The sequence below is a fragment of the Crocodylus siamensis genome, chromosome 1 (genome assembly GCF_052110815.1).
Source record: "Crocodylus siamensis isolate JL-2025a chromosome 1, ASM5211081v1, whole genome shotgun sequence".
NCBI classification, from domain to species: Eukaryota; Metazoa; Chordata; order Crocodylia; family Crocodylidae; genus Crocodylus; species Crocodylus siamensis.
The window spans coordinates 290,769,074-290,792,159 of NC_143395.1; positions in this window are offsets into that span (position 1 = coordinate 290,769,074).

The window sequence follows — 23,086 nt, forward strand, 5'->3', positions numbered from 1 at the left end:
TTCTTACTAATTGCCTGTTCATTCAGCCTTCCCCCAACCCATTTTTAATCTTTTTCCTTTTTACCAAATATGGATATTTACTGGTCAAAGAATGGTATTTAATGTAAGCTCAGGGGCCTGGAGCTCAGAGCTAGGAAGGAAGAAACCACTGAAAACACAAAAAATATATACATATCCCTTTAAAAATCTGTCAATGTCCAGGAGGAACTGGTGGTGGTATATAGGTTAGAAAAAGTTTTTCCTGGCTACCACCATAACCTAAATTCATTCCTTTTCTGTTTCAGGCACAGAAATGATGTTGCATATGCTTCCCCTATTCCATTCCTGCTTCTGGATCCCAAGCCACAGAAAAAGGCTGTCCAGAAGTTACTTGCTTTTTATCTTCCACTTCAACAGCCCCTACTAAGGTTTGCGGAAATAGAGAATTGGCAAGATGCCAGCTGGAGATTTGCCTTTCCCCACCATCACTGATTCAGGGTGGTTTGTGTAGGAATTTCCTTGTCACCCTTTTTGGTACCTGACCTTATCAACATAACTGGTGCAAAAGTGGTTGCTATGCAAGGCAAAACTTGCCCCTTTCAGTTCAGGTTTTAAATTAAATCCAACTCAGACTATTGTTGTTATTCCTAGAGCTAATGGGCCTATTCATTGCATTTCCAATCACCTCTTGTATTTAGAGTGAGTGTAGTGGTAAATCAGTAACTGCAGTTATCATACAAACCACCACCAGACATAATGAAGAGGTCACAGAGTTTTATTTTCCTGTATGAAATGAAATTGAACTTCATTGTGATGAGATAAGCACAGGAACTCGTGGGACAGTTCCCAAGTTGGTGTGTGTCTGGCTTATCAATGTCATACTCCTGCTTCTGCACACCACAGACTTTGATACATTTTGGTATAAAAGCCTTAAACATGATGAAAAAAGGCAAGTTTTCAAAAGACTAAGTTAATGGATGGAGTCACTCCTATGAGGCACCTACAGGATCAGCAGTTGCTGAAATATCAGACTAAATTAGGAAGGCTGCCTCCTGGTTTTACTTTCTCTACCACAGTACTTCTGTTGCTACTGTCATGTTCAGCGTCACTGAAGTACTGTCCAGCAAAGCAATACCCCCCAGACTGGCTGCCGGCTGTGGGCAGTAGTTCAAGTTGCTGGCCTGAGGGCTTCAAATGGAGGGGAAAAGTAAATCAGCCTGCTGGCTATGAAGCTGGGATAACTCAGGCTGCTTGCCTGGGGGCCTGATAAGGGTAAATCAGAGTTCTGGCCACTGGGAAGTCTTAGACTGTTGACTTAATGGTTTATTGAGGACTGGTATTAAAAGGTCAAGCTACCTGAGTAGAAGGGTATATGAAGTCTTGTGCCAAGGTCTAGTGTTGAGGCTGGATGGGCAGAGAAGTATGCTTTGGAGGGAGAAAGTCTAAGAGTACAGATGTGTCTCATTTTGCAACGTAGTGAGTGATGTAACTGGATCTGGAGTTCCTGAAAGATTAAGACTAGAAAGAAGAAATACAGAATGAGTTAAAACGAGATTTTAAAAAGAACCCCACAAATTTGATATGCAAAAGAGGAGAAATTAAAAGTAGATCTAATAAAAACTCAGAATTTCCATTTGTAGAAAATGTGATCATTTCAAACTTTGATTATTTCTCTTCAACATTCTGAAATAAAATTTCAAGTTTTACTAAAACACTTTGTTCAAACACTCTTTCCCCAAATAAATATGATTGGGCGGGGGGGACGTTTTCCCTAAAGTGCTTACTTATCCCAGTGAAAAACCTCTCTCAATGAAATTTTACGAGCAACATTGATTGAAACTAAAAAGTCTGCACTGCTATTTTCTCAACAAGCCTGTTCATTAGTGAGCACTTCTGAAAATATGATCACATCATTTAAAGTGCCTAACTGGGAGAGGGTGAACTCTTTGAAATTCTGACCTGCAATGTCTGCCTTGCAAACAAGCCACGTGAAAAATATGCTTGCAGCAACTTTTCAACAGAAAAGTTAAAAAATGAGATTTTTGAAGTTTGTGACCTAGTTGCAGAACAAGTGTTGAACATGTAAGAGCTGTATTCTCGGCTAAGTTGTTCATAGTATGTAATTTGACTAGTTCTACCAATGATCCGAGAGAGTGTTTAGCTTCCACTATAAGGCTAACGTTCCTATGCTTGCCAAGTATGTAATGGGAGATGGCCATTAAGATGATGGAACCTTGCCTTTATTTCTCCTCCAAAGGACAGCAGGTCTGTTAGCACAATGGTTCTACCTTGCTGGGCATTGATTCATTTCTGACTCCATGGGGAGGCTACCACCTCACTCAGTAATGTTAATCACCACTTCCTTCAGCGGTGGAAATTTTCTTTCAAGCTTTCCCATGCAGCCCAATTCAGCCTGACTATGGCCTTGCTTACCTTGTCATATCTGATGAAGTTATACTGTTGCCTCATGTGCCCTGGCTGCAGTTTTAAGTAGTTACATGGATGCTCAGACAAAATGGATGCTCATTGTTTTTATTATTTCACTAGCTAAAGTACCCAGCTTCGCATCGGTTGCAGTAATCAAATGTTAATGTTTTATAAATAAAATGTTTTCATTATATCTTATTTCCCTCTACTAATAAGCTGCGGGCATGTGGCAGGCCATGTTTTTGCCACTCAGTTGTACACATGTAGCACTGAATGGCTCCAAAAATCTTTCCCTTGTTGATGAGATTCATTAATGCCTTCACTTTTTATCGGAATACTCTTGCCAGCAAATCATGCTGATCCTGTGTTTTTTGGCCTGGCATCAGTTCATTAGTCACTTCCACCCAAGCTGCAGGTGATGGTAATGAAGAGATCAGGGTGGCCATAGTTTCAGACATATGTCACAGCATCCTGAGTGTGCTCGTGCATGCAGCGAGGCCAACCTGTGAAACTGAAAGGCAAGATGACCAATTGGCCAACATTGGCAGCATCTCCATCATTGTTTATGGCATCCCTGAGATGAACATGATTTTCAATTATGAGTTTCTTTTGGTTCATTTGAATGAATCTCAACCTTTCTGCTTCAATTTTGTCATACATGTCCACAGCAAATTGGAGGAAGAGATCTTTGTATTGCAAGATGTGATTGAAACTTCTAGCTTGCAGCATCATCCTATAGGCATAAAAGTCCATGGGAGAAATCTTTTGAGTTGGCAGTCCTGTTGCTGGGTTTGTTTGTCGCAGTTCAAAATGGTAGCCATCATCACCTTGCCAGAAAATTAGTGGATACTGAAGTGCATCGTATGTTCGGTGCATCTCAGCAATTCTCTGGAGAGAGTTGTTCCTGAGTTGCAACACAGTGTCTTGATTGCCATGTTGTTCACCAGCCAGAATGACAGCCGCTTCCGATGTAATGGGTGCACTGAAGCGTGGCTCATGCTCACCAGCTGGAGTTCTGTCTGCATGAACGACAACATTGTATTCTGGAGTCTTCTCCATGGCACACTTGAAACTGTGAACATAGTTGTTTTCCTTGTGGAGCATGTCTTGCAACTGCAACACCACCTGAAGGTTGGTTTGAATGACATAGTTGCAATGCTGTTCAGCCTGCTTTGTATTGTCACCCATGAAGTAGATCTGCAGGAATTTGGGCTCTTCATTTGGGAGTGGCATCAGACTGTCAACCTGATGATAAATGTGGCCCTGCACTTTAAATGTGGACATGTAGCCAGATTCTCTGATGTCTTTTGTGGTGCCAAAAGATGTAATTTGAAAGCATGAGTTGTATCTTCTAATGTTGCTTTGGAAATGACGTGCATCTGGAGTGTTGCCTGTCAAAAATGTATTAAGGGGCTCAGGAGGATCATTCATTTGGAGCAGTTAAACCTTGCCACTCCTGCAGCATATCCCTGGAGCTTCTCCTTTCCATCTCATTGCAAGGCAGTGCCTCCAAGAAGTCACCATTGAGCCAATTGCAAACAATGGATCACCACTGTAATCCAAGGCTGGATTGTAGAAGAATGCAGAGTTTTCTTTTTCCCCCCAGGGCCGGTTCCTGGATGCTGCCATTGCTGCTGTTTGTTTGTCATCTTGCAACTTGCTGCTGTGGAGTCTCAGCTGTTCTGGCTATAGCTTTTGCAAGTCAATTTTTGGCAAGTTTGCTTCTTGTAGATTGCCTTACAGGGAATGCCTCTCACAACCCCCTAATCAGTCCCTGAGAAGGACCAGTATGGTTTTCTCCCTGGACCTTTCTTAAGCCCTCACTCCACATACGGGTGCTCCTAGGTCCTGTTAACGAGTTCCAACCACAGCCCTTAGGGGAATACTCCTAAATGTGGAGCCTTCTCCAGCTGTACCGGTTGACCTTGGCCAGGAGTTTTGCTAAAGAATGTTTTGCACATGCAAATTTATACTGCTTCCTGGGGCTGATCTGTCACAGGGGGTTATGCAGTATAGATTTAAGAAAGAAAGAAAAAAAAAAGTCCATGAAATTTTTTTGGAACTGAATCAAAAAAATAGCACCCAGGTGCATGACCCCAAGGTCCCCTTAGTATACATGTAAACTTTCAGGTCTCTAGGTATCATGGTCTTGGAGCTATGGCGCTCACACAGACACCAGCCTGTTTATTTATATAGATTACATATATAATACGCATTATGACTGACATGTCATAATATATTTCATATATTCTATTACTTTAATTTTATCTTTAAAATCATGGAGGGTAGCAGCTACCTCACATTGTTTGAACCACCTTATTTCTTTTCTAGACCAGACTGTGTTCTGGTTGAGTTGCAATGAAAATAAAATGAAACATTTCAATTAGTACTAAGGAGCAGCTGCCTATAAAGTGAAATAAAAAGAACTGTTCTACTTATTCTACTGTGTCATGATGTGCGGTCCCCAGGGATGGCCATGATGACCCTAGAGCTCTGTGACCATGCCTGCTTCACCCTGTAGGTGCCTTCTAATTTTACCTGACATGTCTTGTTGGTTGAAATAGTAAGTTGGGAGGCTGCCCATGTGTTTGATGGGTCTCACAGATTGTATTTAACCATTGTCTCTTTTGATGAGGCCGCAGTCTAGCTTGGCCTCCTGTCATCACTGGGCCCTTGGCCCCTGTAGCGGTGCCTTCTGGCACTGGGGTCTTTCCACCGCCTGTAGCATCGCTCTCTCTGGTTAGGTTTCCTGCAGCCCTGTTGCTGTGCCTTCACTGGCACTGGGCTCACTACAGCTCTAATGAGGCCTCCTCCTCTCCAAATAGCCTCATGCCAGTCCACCAGATTCAAATAACAATGTAAATGCAAGCCCCTGGGCTATAACATAACAACAACAACTTTGGAGGTCACACCTTGCCCCTTTAAGGAGGCAATTAGCAATATGTGCCTCCTAGCTCCAGATACTTTAAGAGCTCCTAGAGCCCATTAGACTTACCAGCAGCATAATAGACAACCAAGTGTCTCAGAGTAGCTTTTCTGCAAGAGCTCCTTCCCCCTGGCTACTGACAGAGAACTAACCACATGCTAGCCCTAGCCCCGGGACTTATACGTATCCAGGGCCCTGTTTCCTTCTGGTCAGCCAACCAGGTGCAGGTGCCAGCTAATACCCTGATTAGCCTGCTGCCATGGCACCCTGCAGCTGTGGAGCCCTGCCTAGCTCTCCAGACTCCCTAGTTAAGCTCTCTGCTGTTGAAGGAGCAGGTACATGGTAGTGCCCTGCAACATACTGCATGATATTAAGATGTATCACTGTAATACTGATGTTTCATGAAAAACTGTAAAAATAGTTTGTCCCTGATGGGCCTTCATGAATCACTACTAGGAGTCTGGCTCTCCGTGTTGATGACCACCCTCTTTACCGGGCGTGGGTGTTACTGTGGTCGTTCGTCTTCCCACGTCGCCAACCCTGCTTCTCACCTGCCATGACTTGCTGTTACCCTAGTGGGGCGGGGCTAGTTCACAGGTCCCTCGGTGGCCCAGGCCGGCCTCGTCGGTTACACACGGAGCTCTTGCCACCCCTACACCTCAGCCTCACGCCACCTGTGGCCTCCACTTCCCTGCGCCTGCTCAGTGATGGTCCTGCAGACTTCTATAACGGCCTTTGTCTTTGAGTTTTCCCCAAAACCCTTGGGTCACTCCTGCCCTGATGTAGGGTCTTCCACACCCACCTGTATTGGTGCCTTAGCCCTACTGCAATAGATACTTCACCACCGATCCGTCACCCTACACACCATGAGCTACGTGCTTCCCCAAAGTGGTCCTTCTATACCAACTTCCTCACTGACCCACCACCAGCACCCTATGATCGTGCCCAGGAGTGATGCCTCCAGGATATTTAGTGCTGCCCCCTTATCCTTCGATTGACATCCTCTATTCTTGGCGGTGATCCCGCCCCCATCTCTCTCTCCTGCCAGGTGATCCTTCAGCCTCTCACCCCTCTTCAGCGCTTCCCTCACCCACTGCCTTGGCCCTTACTTCGTGGTTCTCTGAATCCTCCTGGGGGGGTCTTAATCTTCCATTGCTCACCTGATCTGGTGCCTTGGGATTTATCTGCCGGTGATCCAGTCATCACTCCTTCTCTCTGGGCCACCGTCCTCTCCAGCACGCTGGCTCTGCATCATGCGTCCCGCTGAGCTAGCATCGAGGACGGCTCGGACAGGTGTTCGATCCCCTCACCATCCGCCACCTCTGGAGCGGCGGCTGCCATTTTTAAATCCGCCAGCCGGCATCTGATGTCACCCTCAGCTGCCGGCCGCAGCTGTACATAGACGCGGCTAACGAGCCACGCGGGCTCTCCCTCCATCACGGCGTCCCTCTTGTCCTGCTCTCCAGGTAAGTCTTCCCGGCTTCCTCAGGCCCCGGGACATAGTTCAACAACATGAAAATGAAAGCCAAAATCTGCATTTCAAAAATTACGAATTTGAGTGTGGCTACTTAATGATCTTAGTGAAACAAGAGTAGTAGAGGATGCCCTAAGCCAAGTCTTGTTTAAGGTCTAGTGATGAGGGTACTTTGGATGTGGAAGATTTGGATTCAAACACCCTCCGGCTGAAAGGGACCCAGAAACTAGGCCTCTATACTTAGGCATCAATGTTGGTTTTTAGGGCATGGGACACCAGCTTTTTGTTTTCTTTTAAAATGCATCTGGAGGAGGAAGGAGTGTCTGTCCTTCTATATTATCCTTGTGGTCCGAGCACTTACCTCAAATATGGGAGATCTCAATTCTAGGCCCTTCTAGGCCCTTTTTATCCCAACAAGACTCAAATCTATATCTCCCATCAGAAGATTCTAACAACTGGGGTATGGTTTAGGGGCATGAGAAAAGAGCTCACTCTTCAGGCTGCCTGATGAAGCTGTGCCATTTTGCAGCCAAGAATACAAGAATAATGAGGCTAGAGAAAAAGAAAACAAGAAAGAGGTGCATCATCGTAGCCCAGTGATGAGAGGCCTTGATTGACAAGAGCATCTTGAGTTTCCAGTTGTGACACATTTTACAATAACGGGTCACTGGATGAAATTCAGAAATTAATTTCTTAATATTGCAAAGTTATTCATAATAGAAACCTTCATTTGTCTACTGCACCCAAAAATTAAACCAAATTTCTTGTAACTGATTCAGTTATTTACGGCTAATTACGGTTTACATTCTTTGAAGCACAAAGGAATAGTTAGTGGCCTGTATTCTGAGCTATGAAAAGGCAGGTGCTTTGACTGAAAAATGTTACTATAGGACGTGTACCTCAAAACACAGAGGAAAAGCAAGTGCCAAACACTCTTCTGACAGGCACCTTTAGCCACCACATAATCATAAACCCCCCATTTGACACATCTTATAATAATAATAAAAAATTTTGAGGGGCTAATATGCTGTGCGTAGTTGGAAAACTATGATGCCTTTATTTTCCCATGTACTACAAATTCAAGCTCTTGAAGAAATTACCTATCAACAGAGACAACACACTCACACACACACATACACACACATGCACGCACACATGCTTCTTATGGGGAATTATTTTTGTTCTTTATTGTGATTGCCCTTAACAATTATTATTCATTTGTTCTTCATGATGGGGCAATGGAACTGTTGTTTGCTCAACTCTTACCTATTTGTCTTTTTAACACTTGCTTCTTTTTTCACTTTTTATGTTGTTTTTAATCTTTTGCCTAACTATTTGAATAAATTCCTTGATTAAGTTGCCCGCTTCATATCAGGTTATTTTAATTCTAAACATATAACTTGTTGCTCTAGCCAGTTGAAATGTTATAACAAATGATTTCCTGTTGAGAACTGGAAATTTGCCAAAAATAATTATTTGAAGAAAAAACTCAATTTCAATGACATTTACAAACAGTTAAGACAAACAGAAATAGAAATTATTTTCTATTTGAAAAAATGTTTGCTTTGAAATTGTGGGGAAATGCCACAATATTTGTTTTTATTTCTTTTTTACCCTGTTATAAAGTGGTAAAAGTAAAGGAATAAGTTAAAAGGGAAAAAAATACTTTACATTTATATTTTTACTAACTTTTACCTTTGTTTCTCTAGTGACAACATAAGACAAAAAGGAAACTGTCTTTGTCTTCACATGGAAAACACTTAGGAACTGCAAGATATTGAGGAAAATCTGCTTTGACACCTTATTACTGTTTCTAACTAGCAAAATCTGGACAGAAATAAAAAAAGAAGAGGAAAGTAGGTTTTTCACACTTCTCTAATATCTGAAATTTTCCCACAGGAAAATCATTTTTTCCAACAGAAAAAAAAAGAATGGAGATTTCTCCCATGAAAGTTTCTGCAAAAAGAAGTAATTTCAAGCCAGTTCTACTTGTATCAAAACCATCTATTGTCAGACTCATCCTTTTCCCTAGACACTTCAAAATAAGAAGTAAAGAGATGAAATTACAAGTATACTGAAAGAGAGATTTGTGTTAGTTTTTTACATTGCTGCACTCAAGATGCACTTTAATTTTTTTTCCTATGGCATATTAATTGGGGCCTTTTTAGAAATTTTTTTTAATTACCTAAATAACCTAAATACAAATAACTAATATAAACACACTACCGTGTGTGTGTGCGCGTGCATGTGTGGGAGTTGGGGGAGGAAAGTAAGCCCCGAGAAGGGACAAGGTTATGTTGTTGAAAAGGTGAAACTGGTTAAACACAAACATGGAAAGAGATACCAGTGTCAATCTCATTGCCCTTCTATGCAGTAGATCATGAGGGAAACAATCTGACACTAATGGACAACTCATATTTAATGACAATTCATGTTTGGCTGGGATGATATAGCTGGCAATGGTCCTGTTTTCAGCAGGGAGTTGAACTGGATGACCAACCCTAATTTTCTATGATTCTATGACCAAGAAATAGAGACTTAATTTACTTTTGCACTGCTGCCATAATAAGAAGCTGTCCCTACCCCAAAAAAGCTTACAATCGAAATAGACAAGCCAGAGAAGATACAGAAGTCAAACACCTGGGGTACAGGGAGAGTAAAGCAGCAGACAGCCCCATTGCAGAGGGAGGAATAATGCCATGTTGGCAATTATACAAAAAATAAAAACCCATCAACCCCCGCCCCCCCCAAAATGCAGAAAACATCTTAAAGGTGCTATAAATGAAACAAGAAATTAAAACAGATGCTAATGATGGCAATTAAAATTGATGATGATCATTTTTTCAGATTTTGTGTGATATTTTATATTGGACCAGCTGTACAATGGGGAGATCTGGTAGACAAGCTTTTTACGTGATTCTCTAGTGCAGTGCCAGGCACTTTTAATTAGTGCGCCACACTAATTAAAAGCATCCACGTGTCATGTGTGTCAGTGATGCAGCATGTCTCCATGACGATAAATGGCAGTGCTGGACTTTGAATTAATGTATGTTAGTTCAAAGTGCACCAATGCCACTTTCTTAGCGTAGAGATGCCCTGCATCGCCGATACATGTGATGCGCGAGGCTGCCAGAGTGTGTCCATTTATGTGCTTCAGCAGACTCAATTAATCAAGTTTGCTTCAATGCACTGGATTTCCAGTGCATCAAAGCAGGGTCCCCACATGTGTATAAGTGCCGCAAGTGCCCTTCCTAAGGTCTAAAAACAGGCACATAGGCTAAACTTAAATAGCAGACTCCAGGGAAATATAATCTGCTCAGAGGAGAGGAGGGCTATGAGCTAGCAGTGAAGAGGTGCCATAAAGAACCATTATTAGGCAAAAGAAGTGCAGCAGAATCCTTTTTTAAAGAATAGATTATGATTATGAAATGAAAGGGAGGTTTAATTAAAAAATTTTTAAAGGTAATTATGGAGCTGTATTTTCACTCTTCTACATGAATGAGTAAATGAAGACAATACAGTTTAAATAGTATAAATGAACAGAGAATTAGGTCCTAAACCTTCCATTACTTCCCCCATTTTACATTTCCCCATGAGTTTTTCTTCTTACAATAGATGACTTCTATGACCAGGTCACAAAATCCTTAGCTGCAGGAGTAGCAGTGTACATAGTCTTTCTGGACTTTAAGAGGGCCTTCAACACTGTCTTTTACCCCATTCTCATTAAAAAACTGGGGGACTGTGGTGTTGACACCTACACAGTCAAATGGGTCACTAACTGGCTGGAGGGCAGCACCCAGAGAGTGGTGCTGGATGGGTCATTTTTGACCTGGAGGGATGTGGGCAGTGGGGTCCCCCAGGGCTTGGTCCTTGGGCCAGCACTGTTTAACATCTTCATCAGTGACTTGGGCGAGGGGTAAAAAGCACCCTGTTCAATTTTGCTGATGACACCAAGATGTGGGGGGATGTGGGCATGCTAGATGGGGGGAATAGGCTGCAATCAGACCTGGACAGGTTACAGCGGTGGGTAGATAAGAACAGGATGGGATTCAACACTGACAAGTGCAAGGTGCTGCACCTGGAGAGGAAGAACCAGCAGCATACCTACAGGCTGGGGAACTCCCTTCTCATCAGTGCAGAGGCAGAAAAGGATCTTGGAGTCATTATTGATGCCAAGATGAACATGGGCCAGCAGTGTGGGGAAGCAGTCGGGAAGGCCAACCAGACCTTGTCATGCATCCACAGATGCATTCAAGCAGGTCCAAGAAGGTGATATTCCCCCTCTATGCGGCACTGGTCAGGCCGCAGCTGGAGTACTCATCCAGTTCTGGGCGCTATACTTCAAGAGAGATGTGGACAAGATGGAGAGGGTCCAGAGGAGGGCCACTTGCATGATCAGAGGGCAGCAGGGCAGGCCCTACAAGGAGAGGCTAAGGGACCTGAACCTGTTCAGCCTCCACAAGAGAAGGCTGAGGGGGGGGATCTAGTGGCCTATTACAAACTAGTCAGAGGGGACCAGCAGGCATTGGGGGAGTCCCTGTTCCCCTGAGCACTATCAGGAGTGACTAAAAATAGTGGTCACAAGCTGGCAGAGGGTAGATTCAGACTAGACATCAGGAGGTGCTACTTCATTGTCAGGGCGGCTTGGATCTGGAACCAACTTCCAAGGGAAGTGGTGCTGGCTCCTATCCTGGGGGTCTTTAAGACAAAACTAGATGAACACCTTGCTGGGGTTGTTTGACCCCAGTACTTTTTCCTGCCAAGGCAGGGGGGTCAGACTTGATGATCTGCTCAGGTCCCTTCCGACCCTACAAACTATGACACTATGAAATATCACAATTTAACAGTTGGAAAAGCAAGCTGCTCCCTGATACAGATTTAATTTTTTTTAAATCTTCTAAAGAACACATTGTTCCTGGTTTTGGAGAGGAAGAAGAGTAACATCAGTGTCTTTTTCCTCTGTTTCTCAGACTCTGGGATCATCAAGGGCCAAATATAACATCTAGTGGCAGGCAGCTAGCACTGAAGCAGGAAAATATCTATTAGCTCAACCCCCCTTGATGCTCTGTTTCTCAGTTATCACAGAGGTTCATACCATTGAATCATATGATTTTCCACAGTCCCCCATGAAAGCGGGAAGCTACTGTGGACATTTTCTACTCCAGTATCCAACTTATAGATCTATAGACATAGTAAATGTATTTGTTGTATGCCCCACTTGGATACAGTTCATCATTTTTTGCCAGGGTACTTAGGTCAGGTTTCCTCTCTGGCCTCTTTCCCCTATCTAGGGTGGATCCCTTTGGAGCATTTATCCTTACCCTCTTCCTCTGATGCAAACAAAGCAGACCTAGACGCTGGTCCTACCAACGAACAATTACTTATGTTGTCTCTTTTGTTAAGAGAGAGTTGCACCAAATCTTTTTCCTCTCCCAGGTCTTTCCTTTGGATGGAAAAGAAATGCTTCTTTTAGGCTGGAAACAGATGTTGCCTTTGTGCTGGCATGAATTTTTTTATGGCAGCACAAAGGCCAAACAAACATACACCCATGGACCTTCTTATCCCACAAACACCAAAAATTGTGTAAGAGAAAATAAATAAGGTACATTTGTGGCACTTTTTTGAAACAGACATCTGTTAGCTTTGTGGCAGGAGAGTGTGGACAGCATGGAACCTCATAATGTGGGGAACATTGAGCCTCCAAAACCCTGGGAGTGCCTGCCCAGGTTCCCCCATTTGCCCATGAGATTCCCAGTTCCATGATGTGGAGTATTTTTCACTTCCATGAAGTGAAGTATTTTTATGTTCAGGTTGAAGGTGGGTTAGAAAATCCAGTGACAAGTAACTGAATTGTTATCCAAATCACAGTTCATTTTAAATTTATTTGTTTGGTTTATGCTCCCTACACAATTATTTCAAATGCAACTTAAAGGTCTTGCCAATGGGAAATACAGAAAGTATTGTTTTTCATCATAGAATCATAGAAACATAGAATCAATGAGTCAGAAGGGACCTAGACAGATCATCTAGTCCAACCCCCCGCCATGGGCAGGAAGGAGCACTGGGGGTGGCAGGGGTCATAAGACCCCAGCCAGGTGCCTATCCAGTCTCCTCTTGAAGATTTCCAGGGAAGGTGAGAGCACCACCTCTCTGGGGAGCCTATTCCAGGCTCTGGCCACCCTTACAGTGAAGTAGTTCTTCCTAATATCTAACCTAAACCTATCCTCCCTCAGCTTGCGGCCATTGTTCCTGGTGACTCCAAGGGGGGCCCTGGTGAACAGACTGTCCCCGAGTCCCTGCTGCTGGCCCTGATAAGGTTGTAGGCAGCCACAAGATCCCCCCTCAGTCTCCTCTTGCGGAGACTAAAGAGATTCAGGTCCCTCAGCCTCTCCTCATAGGGCTGGCCACGGAGGCCCTCACCCATACGAGTGACCCTCCTCTAGACCCTCTCCAGGTTCTCCACGTCCTTCCTGAAGTGCAGCACCCAGAACTGAACATAAGACTCCAGCTGCGGCCTGACCAGTGCTGCATAGAGGGGGAACAAGACATTTCTGGACCTGTTAGTGATGCCCCTGTTAATGCATGACAGGGTGCGGTTGGCTCTGCCTATTGCTTTGTTGCAGTGGGGACTCATGTTCATCCTGGAGTCAATCGTGACTCCAAGATCCCTCTCTGCCACTGTGCTGCTGAGAGGGTCAGCCCGTAACCTATAACCATAATGTTGGTTTCCTCTCCCCAGGTGCAGCACCCTGCATTTGTCCTTGTTGAACCGCATCCTGTTCAGATCCACCCACTTCTCTAACCTATCCAGGTCTGCCTGGATGTGGTCCCTGCTTGCCGGTGTATTCACTTTACCCCACAGCTTGGTGTCATCAGTGAACTTGAACAGGGTGCTCTTCACACCCTCGTCCAGGTCGCTAATGAAGATGTTGAACAGCACCAGCCCAAGGACCGAGACCTGGGGGACTCTGCTGCCCACACCCTCCCAGGTCGACATCACCCCGTGCACCACCACCCTGGTGAAAGGTGGGTTGGGGTGCCTTAATACCCCCAGCTCCCACAACCAGGTGAGTTACACTTAGTAGGGCCAAGAAGGTGGACCCAAGAGTGAATGGACTAGAGGCTCAGAGGCCTGACTTAAAGTACCCTTGACTGGTCAATGCTGGGGCCAGGACCAAAACAGTCAAAAGTGCTAGGGGCCCACCACAAGGAATGCCCAGAGCTGAGGGCCTGGGGTTTCTGACTGGCCTTGGAGGTAAGGCCTGGGCCTGTGTGGCCAAAGGTCCTGGTGGGGAGGTGGGGGGCATGCCTGAAAGGTGGAAGAATACAAGGAGTAAGGTAGCCCAGAATGAGAGTGGAGTAGGCTGCCTGATTGGAGGGATCCAGCTGGGGTCCAGACTGGAAGATTATAGGGCCCAGAGTGGTGCCAGAGACTTTAAGAACTGTGATGCCATCTGTGAGGCAAGGGTTGCGGTGTAGGGAAGGTTGGAGCAGCAGAAAACACCCCCTGGCATCGGGGCAGTAATAGCTTCCCATAGTATACCATCAATTTATGAGGACAGCAAAGTTGTGGCAGGAAGGACTGGGTAGACTGCCCCATAGAGACAGATGGGTGGGCTGGCAGGAGATCTGGCCCTGAGAGCTGCCCCTTGTCAAATGTATGGACCAAGTGAACAGTTGTTCACCAAGTCCCAGAATACTAGAACTAGAGTGCACCCCCTGAAATTAGTAGGTGACAGGGTTAAAATTAACAGGAGAAAGTACTTTTTTATGCTATGTGCAGTTAACTTGTAGCATTCATTGCTACAGGAGATGGTGGAGGCAGACAGCATAGCCAGGATCAAAAAAGGGACAGATAAATTCATGGGAGAGAGATGTTTCCTCTAACATCTCTAAATCAATAATGCTGGATGCCAGTGAGGGTACTGAATAGGGAATAGATCACTTTAAAGATATCCAGTTCAGTCCTCTCCTTGGAAACAAAGTGTCACTTCACCGTCATGTGTATTAAGTTCTTGCACACTTTAAAATGGCCACAAGTGTTTTATCTAAATCTTGTCAAATGAGCTTTCGATAAAGCATCCTGCAGCCATTTTAAAATGTGAGGGAGCTTAATACACATGCTGGTAAGCCTTTTTAATTAGAGTGGCTCTCTGGAAATCCAGTCATCCCACCCCAGAGTACATATATAGGCAGCCTCTCTGCTGGGTCGCAATGTGGCACTGGGAATTCAGTAGAAACTATTAGAATCCTTTGACTTCATTTGGACTCAGTAGAGATGGGAGACTTCAAATGCTGGCATTATGAGATATGATATACCTTGGGGCACTTATGACTCCATTGCATATCTGTTGATTTACCATTGAAACAGCAGCCCATACATCTTTGAGATACGGTAGGCAGTTAGTTATTAATAAGTGTGCAGGAAAGAATGGGCTCTTCTACAGCAATGGTCCAAACTGCAGTTTAGTGAAGGGCTAGACACTGAGTAGGCGTCAGCCTGAACAAAGAAATGATCTGTAAGCTGCAACACATCAGAAGTAGCCCTCAAAGGCATTGTGGTTGGTCCTGAATCACAATTCTTCCTCACACTAGCTTTCTCCATCTTGGGAGACAACGGTGATAAAGATTTACTGCCAACATATAACACCAGTAAATTACTACTCTCCCATTCCATTCTCTCCTCCTCCCTTTCTCTGCTGCTATGATCAGAAAGGAGTCAGGATGCTGCCTACTCCATGCCTTTTTCCTTCAGGGAAGGGAGTATACAGGCTAATAACTGGAATTAAAGTAGGTGTGTAAGGGGCATACCATCTCCCTGTGTAGGTGGCAAGTCAACTAATAACCTTAAACCCTGATGTTTTGAATTGTTTCTTCAGAATATTATAGTTTTTGCTACGTAAAGAGAAGTAGCTACTGTGCTAAAGGATAAAGTGGGCTTGTGGAGCAGACAATAGCAAGTGAGATGAGCCAGCTGGCTGATTTATATTGTAGGCAAAGCAAAAATACCAATCTCAGTCTAAACAGCCAGGAAATTGGAGTATCACCCAACAAATTGGGACATTCCCAGACACTAGTAATATCTGGGCATCATAAAAACATAAAAAGCAGTTGTAGAGACAGTTGTATTAGAGACAGAAGTTGTGTAAAGCAGACACTTATAGCGATTGTTTCTTTCTTTCTTTTTTTTTTTGTACTACTTCTTGAACAGCTTAAATAGGAAACTTGATCTTCTCTGGGTACTTTGCCATTGTCTGCTTCATAGCAAATTTCCTCTGAAGCTCTAACTTGGGTTTATTTGCTGGAGTTTCATTTCCCTGTAAAACCTTCCCTGAAACAGGGAGAGGAAATTAAGGTACTGGTCATTCCACTTTTCCACTTCATCACTTTCCCTCATTGTAAGAATCATTGATTAAAAAGAAAAGGTTTATTTAGGCAAAGAGAAAATCAATAGCAGCACTCGTGTATCTTAAAAAATAACTTATATCTTTATGTAGCTTTTATCAGGTACCTGTTACATCTGAAAACTGTGAGTAGAGCTGTGAAACTCTTTTCTATATCCTACCTGCTTTCTGCTGCCATAATAATAAAATAAGCCAGATGACTTATTTATTTACTCTGAAAGTGCTGCTAAGTAAAATGCTTCTGCAGCATTTATTCATAACCAAGTACTGCTTTGTGCCTAACAATGGGTTAATGGGCCAAAGCAACTCAGTTTGAGAGAGTCAGCTATTTTGGTCCAGCAAACTGGTTCCAGAATCTCACACATTCCACATTCCCTTTGCACATCTGGACTTTACACAGACAAAGTTTTCTTTCATATAAACTGTTTATTGTTCCATGAGATTGATGCCGTTAATATTGGCTTTCCAAATGACAGATTAGCATCACCAGTTAATCAGGGCTATTAGCAGATAAATATCTGTAATTTAATCACTACAGTAATTTCTTTTCCAATAATAAGATTTACAAATGCAAGTGATTAAGTAATTAGCTTACATCTCCATAGATTACAACTCCTCCGAGCTCTCTTCACTCACTTTTCTTCCCAAAGATTACAGTATTTAATTAAAATTACTCCCCTCCTATCTCCTCTCTGTATGGGCGTTGAAGAATCGTTCCTTCTCAACTAAAATAAATCTTTGTACAGACTCCCAGTACCCCCAGTTCTAGCCCCCTCCACCTCTTACCATAGGCTAGTGCACATGCAAAATTGAAAGCCCTGTTTCTAGTCTTTGTAATAGTTCCCAGTACATTTTCTATTCTGTGGCACAAGTGGGGTAAATAACTTACAGGAAGGGAAAAAAATTCCAATGGAAAAATTGTGTGCACTTGATGAAATAAAAGCCTGAGTTGCTGAAGCAGCCTATCTAAACACTTCTCAAGGATCCCTTTGTTGCTCCTCTGCTGAATTGGCCCTAGGGCAAAAAGACAAGTTCTACTCCTTCCAAACTTATATTCTCCTATTTGCAGAGTAATTTGACAGTTACTGTTAATTTCCTAAATGCAACATGAAAGCTGTAGAAGGGAGTCTGAAAAAGGTGGGGGATGGGAACAGAATGAGAGAGAAATTCAGAAAGCAGTGGAAAATATGGGCAAAATTGTTTCCATGTGTGTTGCTCAGGAAGGACTTGGGCAGAGATCTGTGGCAGTCCCAGAGTTTGACCTCTTGAGATTATGCCAGTTTGCTGGGAAAGGGGCTGCTCCTTAATGAAGGCCTAATTTTTATTGCCACTCCATCGACTTCAAAGTGCTTCAGGTTGCCAAATATAATTTCACTGGAGGTATTTTCAGGTGCAGAGCAAATACTTCATAAATAATTTCCTCATTAGATTACAAGTTCCATTAAAAAAAGAGGAGGGTCTAACGCTTCTAAGGCTTGTTTGGAAGCTGATTAAAAAATCTTTCAGTTGGGCTCTTTCTTACTTTTATTCTGCAAGAAAATAATTAAACGGTTCTATTTTTTATTTATCATTTTAAATGAGCATGTGGCTTACTGCAATGACCGAGCATGGAGACGATGTTTTTAATATGCTCTCAATTAAAAAATAAAAATCGGAGGCTCTGAACGTGTGTTCCTTTCCTTTCCCCTCATCCTCAAATTGTTGCAAAGCTCAGTGAGTGCCAGCAACCTGGTGGCAGCCTAGTTGGGGCCTCAATTAATTATGCAGATCTGTCACACTTCTATGTTTTTCATCTGTTTACCTTTCTCCTCGAGTAAAAATGTCTGTAATTAAAACACACTACTGTACAACCTCTTTATCACACTACCCCTGTGAAGCAAGCGCTGGGAGCTGCTGAGGCTGACGAAGAGCTGCTGTCAGTCAGAGTGAATGAGGATGATTTGGATGGCGTTTATGTTTAATGCACTTTGTGAGCAGAGATAAGTCTGTGATGGAGGGGGAAACAGGAATCGGGAGAGGTGGGTTCGAATCAGAGCTTTGCCAATGAATTGTGGGGTGACCTTGAGCAAAGTCACTGGTCCTCTCTTGTGCCTTGGGGCAAGTGGGACAACAGCAGGTGTAGAGCCTGAACTCATTACAGCACTTTGAACTCATTGGATGGAAAGAGAAGTGTAAATTATATTCTATGAGTGGAACTGGCAAAAATACTTATAGTTAACATTGTTGAACACTTTGCATTTCTAGCTCCTGTTTCCAGTTGCTTATACTTTCACAAACTTACAGCTCTTAAATATTTTGTGCTTCTTCTCTTTCTTGGTCTCATTTTTTCTGGAACGTTTCAGTGAAAACAGGACAACCATTTCTCAGAAGAAGGCTAAGGAAGGACTGGTAGTTCTGTCAATAGGAAATACATTTGCCTCCACTTTCTTTAAAGAGAGTTCTCCATACTTTGAAAAAGGAAAATGAAGTTTAGCAGAAGTGCTGCAGATGGCCTTCTCCTGACCGCATGAGAATCCACAGACCTGGCTGAAAATTGTCAGTTGTACATGTTCGGTAGATCCCCATTGCTAAAATCTCCAGACATTGCACATGCACTGATCAGATTCCAAAGGTTGACTATGGGCTGCTACTCTTAGCATGCTCTTGGACCCCATTAAGCCATCTATGTGGTAGACAAAGAGCTACGCCTCTGAATTGAGGCATACAGAGCAACAAAAGCAGCCATCCTTTGCCAAAGGAAAAGGATTTTAGAACCAGACAGAGAATGTGAGTTCTACTTTCAATTCTTCCATTGACTAGGGATAATTTTATGTGCATCCCCGTCCTTATTACTGGGCACATCTACACATTCAGTATTGTGCCTTAGATACTGCGCATTTAGTTTGGTACTTCCTTACTAAAGCAATAACTAAATGTGCAGTACCCAAAGTTATTCTGCAATGGCACTAGCACATGGTTATTTAGTGACGTTTACTGTGCATTAGCTTAATAATACCACGCAGAAGGCTATTAGCATGTTTTTTGCTGTGACATGCTACTGCACGGTGTTATTAGGCCAATGTGCAGTAAGCATCTTGTGTAGATGTGCCCACTAAGCAATAATTCATTGCTATGTATTTAAAAGCCAGCAATTATCATGCACTTGTTTTATAAAATAAAGTAACTGAATCCCACTCCTGGAAAATGCATTGGAATATAACTAGTCTCAGGCATTCAGTATGAATGTGCCACAGCTACATGTATCTCTCTGCTGCCTTAAATCAAAAGTCCATGCTTTACAGAATAGGGGAGAGAAAGTAGGATTCATCACTTTAATATTCCTCTGCAGTCTAGCAAATAGTTATCTAAGGTACAAGAAAGTGTGTGCATTTTACTGTCCCTCTTGTGAATAAATCGACAAGGGGATAAGAGCTTTCAACTGCTACCAGTCATTCCTTTTGCTTAAGTGACAAAGGCTTGTGCTGTGAGTCCAAAGATGTTAGAAGTGAAAATTGGGGGAAAATCTCCCCAGAACAATGTTGACGAACATGAAAAAGCTAAAAAAACTAAATTTAAAACACCGTCAATATTAAAGGAACCTTAAAGATGGAGACTCAAAGACTAAAATGAAGGCACATCACCATAACTTAGGGCAGGTAAGTGGAGCATTAGCTCTAGGCACTGGCTTTGGTGGGGGAGTGCAAAATTAGCAGCTATCACCTTTGCCAGTCTGGCACTGCTGCTGTCACTGCTGCCACCAGCCTGGCTGCTGCTGCCCTGTGCACTAAAGCTTCCCTGGGTGCAAAACTGTCCAGTTAATCATCTGTGAGGGAATACAGGAATTCAAGTTGCCTGTGCAACGTTGGTTCAGTCCCCCAAAATATTATAGTACAATCTTTAATTACATGTTAATATCCTAATTGTTCTAAAGGACCCCACGTCACTTACTAAAATGAATGGAGAGTAAATGAGGCAGAGGTCTGTAGGAAAAGAAAGCATGTACTCTTGGGTTTGAGGTACTAGATTAGGATCAAGTGCTTTATTCTTTTCCACGAATTTATTTTGTGACACTGTTCAAGTCTCTGATAATATACAAGGGGGTGAATTAAAGTAGCACAGGAAGTTTCTATTCTGCCATTTCTTTAGCTTCTAGCACTTTATTTTGGAATCTCATTATTTCTTTCAGAATACTTTATTTATTTATGCAATTTGTACTTTTGTGCCACATCTGAAGCACTAACTTGGTAAGAGCTTGTTTAGAGAGATGAGAGTAAGTACTAACTTGGGAAAATTTAAATTTTCATCCCCAGAGCCCAAGAGTACAAAAGCATGATCTGCAATTTTGGACAGGCAAAACAAGTTAAAACTGAAATACCATTGGTTTTATTTAGAAGGTGAATATGGACTTATTGATATTTCTCTTTTTCTTGGCTAGCCTACCTTAAACACTCTAATAAATATTTTAACTTAAGACAGATCCATGTGATAACCAGAGTACCCGTGAAAATATAGGAATATTTCACCATTTACAGTATTGCCTGGTATATTGCTATAAAATGTTAGCCAGACCTTGTGTGGATACAGTCAGATTTTGATTCAGTTATATACAGTATAGTATGTCTGCAATTTTTCTTGTTTCCTTGGTAACAACTGTAAATGCACTAACTCCCTGAACTGCTCCACCCCTCCTGCTGCTGATGTCAAGCGCAGGAGAGGCACATGTGCAACTCAACTCCATACCTGTCAAACTACACGGACGCTCTGTTTGATCACCCTGGTTTTGGTCCCACAAAGACCATTCATTTGGTGATCAGAGGGCAGTGTTAATTTAGTCAGCTATCAGGATACTGGGGGGAAAATTCACCCACTTATGCTTTGGTTTTAATAAAAGAATAGAGCAGCAAAGCTAAAGAAAATGATACAACTAAAATTGAAGGAACGTATTTCCTGGAAACAACAAGAAGTATTACAATCTGTTTTATTGTGAATAAAATCTAATAATTGAGATTTTTCCATACTACATTACTATACATCAGATTTATTCTGGAATTCTATACTATATCCACATAAATGCCAGAAAGATCCAACATGACTAATTGCTATTATATTGCTAATACATGGAACAGAGAAGGAATGCATTAGATTTCCTATATTTTATCTTACAGGAATACTTTAAAAATGTGACCAATCCTTACAAATTAATTGGATCCAGATTTTGACAAATCTGAATGGAGTAAAGTGTTATTCATATCAACTTTATATGAACCTCCATAAGAATTCCACTATAATTGACCAAATAAGTAATGTTTCTGTAAGTATTATTGGGAAAGGATTATTAGTTCAGCTTAATATCCATTTTCACCTCAACATTAACAAAAATAAATATCTGTATGAAAATCTGCCCCTTGTGTTTTATTTTATTCGGTTTTCTTTATCTTTATCTTTCTTCATTTACTTCACTAATTATAAGTGATCTTACTTCAGTTTTGTGGACTAAAAATTACTATCAGTTACACTGGTAGAAATAAACAATGATGCCATATTTTCCTATGGTTATCTGGAAGTGGTGAGTATAAATGAGATCTGTAACTCCCACTGTTCATCAATTTATACACTCACAGATTTATCCCTCGGTTTATTGTCAATAAATAGTTTATTGTCAATAAATGATATAGCAATGGGGAAAACTTTTTAGTTACAAAGTTTATGCTAGGAACTGGCTCTTTTTAAACAAAGGAAAAAATACAAAAAAATATTCATTTTGCTAAAAAAGTTCAGATTTCACTGAAAGATATTGGTAATCAAAATGGTTTCTTTTTTTAAATGGACAACCCCCCCCCCACACACACACACTTTCTGGCTATTAATTTAAGAGTTTGTAGGTTTTGCTGTTACCTTAAAGAGATGTCTCCACAATGCCTTGTAATTGCATGTAGAGATGCCCAACTAGCTCATTCAGCTCTTCTCAGCAGTGATAATTAGTTCATTATAAAATGTATTTTAAGTGGAGCTCCACTCTAATAATTTTTAAATATTGCAGGTTGGTCTGGTTTTAGAAGACTTTACTATATGACTATATTAAGCAAAATCAAGCAGGAAACCAATTAGGCAAGACAAGATGTTCCTTGATGTCCTTTAAAGGCTGTTGAGGATACTAGCTTGGCTTTTCTGTCTACCAAACTGGTTTTGGATATCAGTGCCCTAACTGAGAGAACTAAAGAATTCAGGCTGGACAAAAAGTGATTCATGGGAGAAAAGTTAATTTTTACTCCTTTGCAAGTAGTCAGTGAGAAGCCAGTCACACCCGATGGGAATCTCAGAAAAAGTTCAGCCTTCTTTGACTTTAATCAGGGAAGTTAAACCTATTGATAAGATAGACATGTCACAGGACATGTCTGCATGTGAATTTAAGTGCACCTATACTTAATGGGCATTAAGCTAATGTGCATTAAGCATTTTTTGCCAGTTGTCTACAGGTAGTAGGACTTGGAACTAATTTTAGTCTCAGGTAAGTGCATCCCTGCTATGTGCCTCTGTGGCCACCCGGGGCGGGGGTTGGGTGGGGGCAAGGGGTGGGGGGGGAGCTCCAGCCTCTGGACACATGCCTGCCAGCACTTGGCAGCCATGTTGAAGCCAGAATCAGCTGCCAGCACTTGGCAGCCATACTGTGACCTCTGGGCTGACACTTCCTGTCACAGAACAGCAGCATGGCAGAGACACAGGCAGCGCATACCTGCTCTGCTCCTGCTGCAGCTGCACTTCCAAGCCCTACCTGCCTTAGCTCCTAGCCCTGGCAGCCAGGGACAGAGTCCCCCATTCTTCATGGCTGCCACAATGGTCCTGTTTACCTGCCACCATTCCATGTGCCTGCCACTTGGCCACCTAGCACTGCCTGAC